Source organism: Rhincodon typus, chromosome 36, assembly GCF_021869965.1.
Source record: "Rhincodon typus isolate 14 chromosome 36, sRhiTyp1.1, whole genome shotgun sequence".
NCBI classification, from domain to species: domain Eukaryota; kingdom Metazoa; phylum Chordata; class Chondrichthyes; order Orectolobiformes; family Rhincodontidae; genus Rhincodon; species Rhincodon typus.
The window spans coordinates 8,054,751-8,062,409 of NC_063367.1; the positions used below are offsets into that span (position 1 = coordinate 8,054,751).

Sequence of the window (7,659 nt, forward strand, 5' to 3'; positions counted from 1 at the left end):
TTCCTGTGAATTAATTGCAACAAACAACTCTAACGGCGGCACATTGGTAATGTCCCTGGGTTGGTAAAGCAGAACCTGAGGCTCATGTCCTGGGGATGAGAGTTTGAATCCCACCACGGCAGATGATGGAATTTGAATGCAGTAAAAAAGTTTATTAAAAAGCTAGCCCAACCATGATCCTGCCGATTATTGTAAAAATCCCTATAGTTCACCAATGTCCTTTAGGGAAGGAAATCTGCCGTCTTTACCTGGTCTGGTCTACATGTGACTCCAGACTTTCAGCAATGTGGTTGCCTCTTGATTGCACTCTGGGGCAATTAGGGATGATTTCGGGTTAGTAAATGCTGGTTTAGCTAACGTGCTTGTATCTATGAAGGATTTTTTTAAAAAAACCGAGGTAACATACACCTTTGGGTTCTCTCTGTTTTTCAAAGTGAAATGCCTGTACACACTGCAGGTGTGTTAATTTACACAAACCATTCCTGATTGTTAGAGTGTTGCAGAAGTTGTGTTTTGGGGCAATTATTCATCATTGCTTTTTTTTTTGGAAATCTTTTCCAGCTGTGAAACTCAGGACAGAAGGTAGAGGATCAACATCCCGGGTTTGAGGTGAGATTTATTTCTAATCTCTGCTCCCATTGGATTAAATACTCAGTCTGCAATGCTGTGCTTCACGTTTCTTGTTAAATACTTTGGTGTGGAGAGCTTTTGGCGTTTTTGGAAATTTATTTTTGTGTACGAAAGTGATGACAGGTTCCACTGTTGGGAATCACTTAGCTCATTGTTTTCCACAGGATTAAATGTACAGCACAGGAGCAGGCCATTAGGCCCAACTCGGTTAGGCCCCACTTGAACATCCTCTCATCTTTCCCCTTCAGTATTGATCATCAGAATCTTATGTTTGCTTTTCCCTCATCTGTTTTTGCAGCGTGCTCTTAAATGCATTTAAATCTTCGCTTCCTGTGATTGACCATAGAGAGCAGTAGAAGCGGAGTCATGGACTACTTTTTAAGGCAGAAGTTGTTAGATTTTCTTTACTAACCAGGGAGTCCATGGGCTCATTGGGAATATTGAGGCCACAGTCACCTCCTGCATGAATTTATGGAATGGTGTAGCAGGATGGAGGGGGCTGAATGGTCTGCTCCTGCTCCAAATTCAATTGTTCGCATGCGACAGCAAATTCGTTGCAAGAAGAAGTTCCTCCCGAACTCTCAATTGGATTTCGCAGTGATGATCACATCAATGGCCTCTTGTTCATTCCCTCTCGAGGAACGCCATTCCCTCGGAATCCACTTGATCACAACTTTTGCAGTTTAAAGTTTAAAGACACCAGTGGCTCAGTGGTTAGCGCAGCTGCTTCACAGCGCCAGGAACCCAGGTTCGATTCCACCCTCGGGTGACTGTCTGTGTGGAGTTTGCATGTTCTCCTGTGACTGGGTGGGTTTCCTCCTGCAGTCCAAAGATGTGCAGGTTAGGGTGGATTGACCATGTTAAATTGCCTATAAGTTATCCAGGGATGTGCAGACTAGGTGGATTAGCCATGGGAAACACAGGGTTACAGAGGTAGGTTAGTGGGGTGGGTCTGGATGGGATGCTCTTTGGACGGGCAGTGTGGACTCAATAGGCTGAATGGCCTGCAGTAGGGGTTCTATGAATTTGGTCATCTCCACCTGCTTCGGCCTTCTCTTTGCTCAAACAAATAAAAGTTTAAAACGTAGTGATGCCTCTTCTATTTCTTTTCATCAATTGTTTTGGAATGCTCTTGTGTGTATGAAAGCTTGAATCAAACATCCTTTTGTGGAGGAATGTGGACATGACAGCAATAAAAGTAAACACTCAAATATTGGCTTGTAAACTGATGCATGTATTAACTCAAAAGCAGTCTGCATAAACTGTGGTTTGTTCTGCATGACTGCAACTCAAATCAAAATGCTTACTTCATCCAAGACTTGAAAGAACCATTGTGTGGCTGCAGCTTTATTCCTGACCAATTTATTTGCTGAGATGTGTACATGTGTGTGACTTCAAACCATCCCCAGCTTTGAGTGGCTGCCGAGGAAGAAGATGATTTGGGTGGCTGTGTGATGTGTCTGTTTCCGTTTCCCTTATCCTAATTGAAACCTATCTTTCGATTGAAGGAAGGAAGATTTGCATTTATGTAGTGCCTTTCGTAACATAGCTGGATGCCCCAAGTGTTTGCTGTTGTAGAGTAGGAAACAGAGCAACCAATTTGTGCGTAGCAATCTCCTTGAAAGCAGTGAGATCGTGATCAAGTGATCTGTTGTTTTCAGCAACATGAATTGTACTTGTATTTGCATATTGCCCGGGACTGTTTGAGAGGGAAGGTGGGTCATTGGTTTGACAATTTCAAAGGAACATAGAGGCATAGAAATGAGGAGTAAGTTTCTGGGCCCTTTGAGCCTACTCCTCCATTCAATGTGGTCATAGCTGATCCTCTATCTCTAAAGGGTGGCACAGTGGCTCAGTGGTTAGCACTGCTGCCTCACAGCGCCAGGACCCAGGTTCAAGTCCACCCTCTGGTAGCTGTCTGTGTGGATTTCCTCCGGGTGATCCGGTTTCCTCCCACAGTCCAAAGATGTGCAGGCTAGGTGGATTGGCCAAAATAAATTGCCCGTAGTGTTCAGGGATGTGTAGATTAGGTGGGTTAACATGGTAAATGTGCGGTTATGGGGACAGGGCAGGTCTGGGTAGGATGCTCTGAGGGTTGGTGTGGACTTGTTGCGCTGAAGGGCCTGTTTCCACACTGTAGGGATTCTATGATCCATGATCCTATTTCCGACTTTCTTTCCAAACTCTTGTGGCCTTTAATATCTTCAAAAACAAAAGCATCTTTTCCGAGAAGTGACCTCATCGCCACAGCTTTCTGTGCCAGAGAATTCCACAGGCTGACCATTCTTGAATGAAGAACTGTTTCCTCATCTCTGTCCTAAGTGGCTCACTCCATGTCCTGACACTGTGACCCTGGTTTTTGGCTCGAACCAGGGGAACCGTCCTCCCTACATTTTGCCTACCCAGCCCTGTTCGCATTTTATGTGTTTCAATCACACTCCCTCGTCTTCTAAAGTCAACCCTCACCCAGCCGTCAAGTCTCATCCAGAAGACTTCTCCGACATGCCAACACGGCCTCTGTGCGCCATGTGGGCGTCGCTGGCTGGGCTGGCATTTATTGCCCATCCCTAGTTGCCCTTGAGAAGGTGGAGGTGAGCTGCCTCTTGAATCGCTGCAGTCCTCCTGCTGAGGGAATTCCAGGATTTTGTCCCAGCGACAGTGAAGGAACGACGATATAGTTCCAAGTCAGGAGGTTAATTGCCTTAAAGGGGAACTTGCAGGGAGTGGTGTTCCCATATATCTGCTGCCCTTGTCGTTCTTGATGGAAGTGGTTGTAAGTTTGAAAGGTACTATCTGAGGATCTTTGGTGAATTTCTGCAATGCATCTTGTAGATAGTGCACACTGATGCTGCTACTGAGTGTCGGTGGTGGAGGGAGTGGATGCTTGTGGATGTGGTGCCAGTCAAGCGGGCTGCTTTGCCCTGGATGGTATCAAGCTTCTTGAGTGTTGTTGGGGGCTGCACCCATCAAGGCAAGTGGGGAGTATTCCATCACGCTCCTGACTTTGCCTTGTAGATGGTGGACAGGCTTTGAGGAGTCAGGAGGTGAGTTACTCGCTGCAGTATTCCTAGTCTCTGACCTATTCTTGTAGCCGCTGTGTTTATGTGGTGAGTCCAGTTGAGTTTCTGGTCAATGATATCATTGGAAGGGCCACAATTTATTACTCATCCTTAATTGCCTTTACTTGAGTCACATGTTAGGGCCATTTTAGAGGGCAGTTGAGAGTCAACCACACTGAGTGTAGGCCATTCATGGGATGTGGGTGTCACTGGCTAGGCCAGCGTTTATTGCCCATCCCTAATTGCCCAGAGGGCAATTAAGAGTCAACCACATTGCTGTGGGTCTGGAGTCACATGTAGGCCAGACCAGGTAAGGGTGGCAGTTTGCTTCCCTAAAGGACATTAGTGAACCAGTTGGGTTTTTCCGACCATCGACAATGGATTCATGGTCATCATTAGACTCTTCATTCCAGATTTGTTTCTAATTGAATTCAAATTCCACCACCTGCTGTGGTGGAACATTACCTAGGTCTCTGGGTCTGGAGTCACATGTAGGCCAGACCAGGTAAGGATGGCAGTTTCCTTCCCTAAAAAAAAATTAGTGAATCAGACGGGCTTTTCTGACAATCGGCAATGGATTTGTGGTCAACATTAGACCCTCAATTCCAGATTTTTTTAAAAATTGAATTTGAATTCCACCATCTGCCATGGTGGGATTTGAACCCGGGTCTCCAGAACATTATCTGGGTCTCTGGATTAACAGTCCAACGATGATACTGCTAGGCTATTGCTTCACCCAGGATGTGGGTAGGGGTAGGTGCAGGTGCGTGCCCTGAGGTGATGGTGACAGTGACAGATGCAGGACCAAGCGATGAGCTGGAGTCGCCAGGTTACTGCTCTGACTTCCACGTCGGGACTTGTCACCAACTAGTTTGCATCCAGCAGCTGGGAGAATGGGAATCTTGTATCACTGAGACCAGGTGGCACCCTAGTGAGAACTTACTGGATGCTCCTACATGTAAATAGGCCTCTCGCTGCTCACCAGTGAGAATCTCATCTCTCCACTCAACACTTGGTTGTAAAACGGGGTTTTTAACTCTCGGCAGCTCCTCATTCTGAATCACTTGAATCTCCCAGCTTTCTCACTGATGCCACTGTCATTTGGTGCATGAGGAGGTTCTGCCCAATGCTTCTGAAACCATGTTGGTTAATGTGAAAGTAGAATTACTACATTAGTATTAGAGCTGGTGCCCTGTGAATAAAAAAAAGCTCCTAAAATGTGTTTGACATCCATTGTTTACACCATTGGAGAACCGGTCAATTGGTGTCACCTCTCATGAGTTACAATAAACCCTTCTTTGGTTACGATCACTTTTTTTACATTTCAGGCAGTCAAATTAAAAGTTTTATAAGAAATAATGCTTTAGAATCACAGAATCCCTACAGAATGGAAGTAGGCCATTCTGCCCATTGAGTCCACACCAACCCTCTGGTGAGGATCCCAACCATACCCATCCTATCCCTGTAACCCTGCATTTCCCATGGTCAATCCACCTCGCCTGCGTATATTGGACTGTGGGAGGAAACCGGAGCACCTGGAGGAAACCTGCACAGACACGGGGAGAATGTGCAAACCCCACACAGACGGTTACCCAAGGGTGGAATCAAACCTGGGTTCCTGGCACTGTGAGGTAGCAGTGCTAACCACTGAGCCACCGTGCCACCCCCTACTGCAGCAGGGATCACTGGCTGGCCAGCATTTATTGCTCATCCTCAATTGCACTTGTGATGGTGGTGGTGAGCTGCCTTCTTGAATTGCTGCAGGCCTTTGGGTTGGATAAAGCCACAATGCTGTTTGGGATGATGTTGCTGGATTTTAACTTGGTGACAACGAAGGAATGGCAACGTAGCTCCAACTCAGGATGGTGAGTGGCTTGGAGGGGAACTCGCAGGGGGTGGTGTTCCCATGTACCTGCTGCCCTTGTCTTCCTAGGAGGCAGCATTGTAAGTATCTTGCTGACTATTAGGTGCTGATACGAGAAGGATTTGACTGTGTTGGCCTTGATCTCAGAGAACTGACCATAACCAAGTTGGCTGCAAACCGGTGGAAGTCCTGCTTGAAGTGCCAGTTATGGATGTGGGAAATCAGAAATTACTTGCATGGTTAGTGTTCAGCCGAGGCAAGATAAAGCTACTTTTATCCTGCATTAGGCTTGTTAACCCCAACAGAAAATTTGTTAATAATTATGGCAGGAATAAAGAGGCATTGAGAAATGACCAAAAGACATAACCACTTCATTTTTCAATATTCCTGATAGTCATCATGAATGTCTACTCCTTTAAAACTAAAAGGAAACTGCAAGTAAAGCTTCCTCTACACTGACCCTATCAAACACTCGCAGGACAGGGACAGCATGGGAGTCGATACAGAGTAAAACTCTCTCTACTCTTTCAAGGCAAAACACTATCTCCATCAGACACTCCAAGGACCAAAGCTACCTCTGCTCTTTGAAACTAAAGGTAAACTGAAAGCAATGCTACCTTGCCACTGTCCCCATCAAACAATTCAGGACAGGGTTAGATACAGAGTAAAGCCCTCTCTACTTTTCTAAACTGAACGTAAAGTTTTCTCCAATATTTTAAACTGAAAATAAAGCCCCCTCTACTCTTTTAAAACTGAAAGGAAATGGAAAATAAAGTTCCCTGACACCATCCCCATCAAACAGTGCCGGGACAGGGACAACATGAGGTTTAGACACGAAGGAAAACTCTTCCTACTCCTTTGAACTAAAAATTGTACAGATTTTCCTTGTTGATGCTTTGCCCTATTACCAGTATCCCAGTATATTCTCCCCAAATGTTGATTCTTAAAATAACAGTTTGATGTGCACTTGAATTAAAAGCAGCCCTCTTTGTTTTGAGTCAGAGATAGTAGGAACTGCAGATGCTGGAGAATCCGAGACAACAAGGTGCAGGGCTGGATGAACACAGCAGGCCAAGCAGCATCATAGGAGCGGAAAGGCTGATGTTTCGGGCCTAGACCCTTCATCAGAAAAGGGGGAGGGGAAGGGGGTTCTGAAATAAATAGGGAGAGAGTGGGAGGCGGATAGAAGATGGATAGAGGAGAGGATAGGTGGAGAGGAAACAAACAGGTCATAGAGGCAGGGATGGAGCCAGTAAAGGTGAGTGTAGGTGGGGAGTTAGGGAGGGGATAGGTCAGTCCAGGGAGGACGGACAGGTCAAGGGGGCGGGATGAGGTTAGTCGCTAGGAAATGGGGGTGCGGCTTGAGGTGGGAGGAGGGGATAGGGAGGAGGCGGGGACGAGCTGGACTGGTTTTGGGATGTGGTGGGGGAGGGGAGATTTTGAAGCTTGTGAAATCCACATTGATACCATTGGGCTGCAGGGTTCCCAAGCGGAATATGAGTTGCTGTTCCTGCAACCTTCGGGTGGCATCGTTGCGGCACTGCAGGAGGCCCAGGATGGACATGTCATCTGAGGAATGGGAGGGGGAGTTGAAATGGTTCGCGACTGGGAGGGCAGTTGTTTATTGCAAACCGAGCGTAGGTGTTCTGCAAAGCGGTCCCCGAGCCTCCGCTTGGTTTCCCCGATGTAGAGGAAGCCACACCGGGTACAGCGGATGCAGTATACCACATTGGCAGATGTGCAGGTGAACATCTGCTTGATGTGGAAAGTCTTCTTGGGGCCTGGGATGGGGGTGAGGGAGGAGGTATGGGGGCAGGTGTAGCACTTCCTGCGGTTGCAGGGAAAAGTGCCGGGTGTGGTGGGGCTGGAGGGGAGTGTGGAGCGGACAAGGGAGTCACGGAGAGAGTGGTCCCTCCGGAAAGCAGATAAGGGTGGGGAGGGAAAGATGTCTTTGGTGGTGGGGTCGGATTGCAGATGGCGGAAGTGTCGGAGGATGATGCGTTGGATCCGGAGGTTGGTGGGGTGGTACGTGAGGACGAGGGGGATTCTTTTTTGGTTTTTATTGCGTGGACGGGGTGTGAGGGATGAGGTGCGGGAGATGTGGGA

At 47.2% G+C, this 7,659-nt stretch overlaps 1 protein-coding gene across 1 annotated transcript in view; it reads left to right on the forward strand.

Moving 5' to 3' along the window:
* Positions 1-546: 546 nt before the first annotated feature.
* LOC109910698 (talin-2-like) overlaps positions 547-7,659 on the forward strand; it is a 383,773-nt gene continuing 376,660 nt past the window's right edge. Inside the window, exon 1 of the mRNA XM_048617033.1 lies at positions 547-609. The gene's annotated coding sequence lies outside the window, so the exon portion shown is untranslated. The remainder of the gene's footprint in view (positions 610-7,659) is intronic.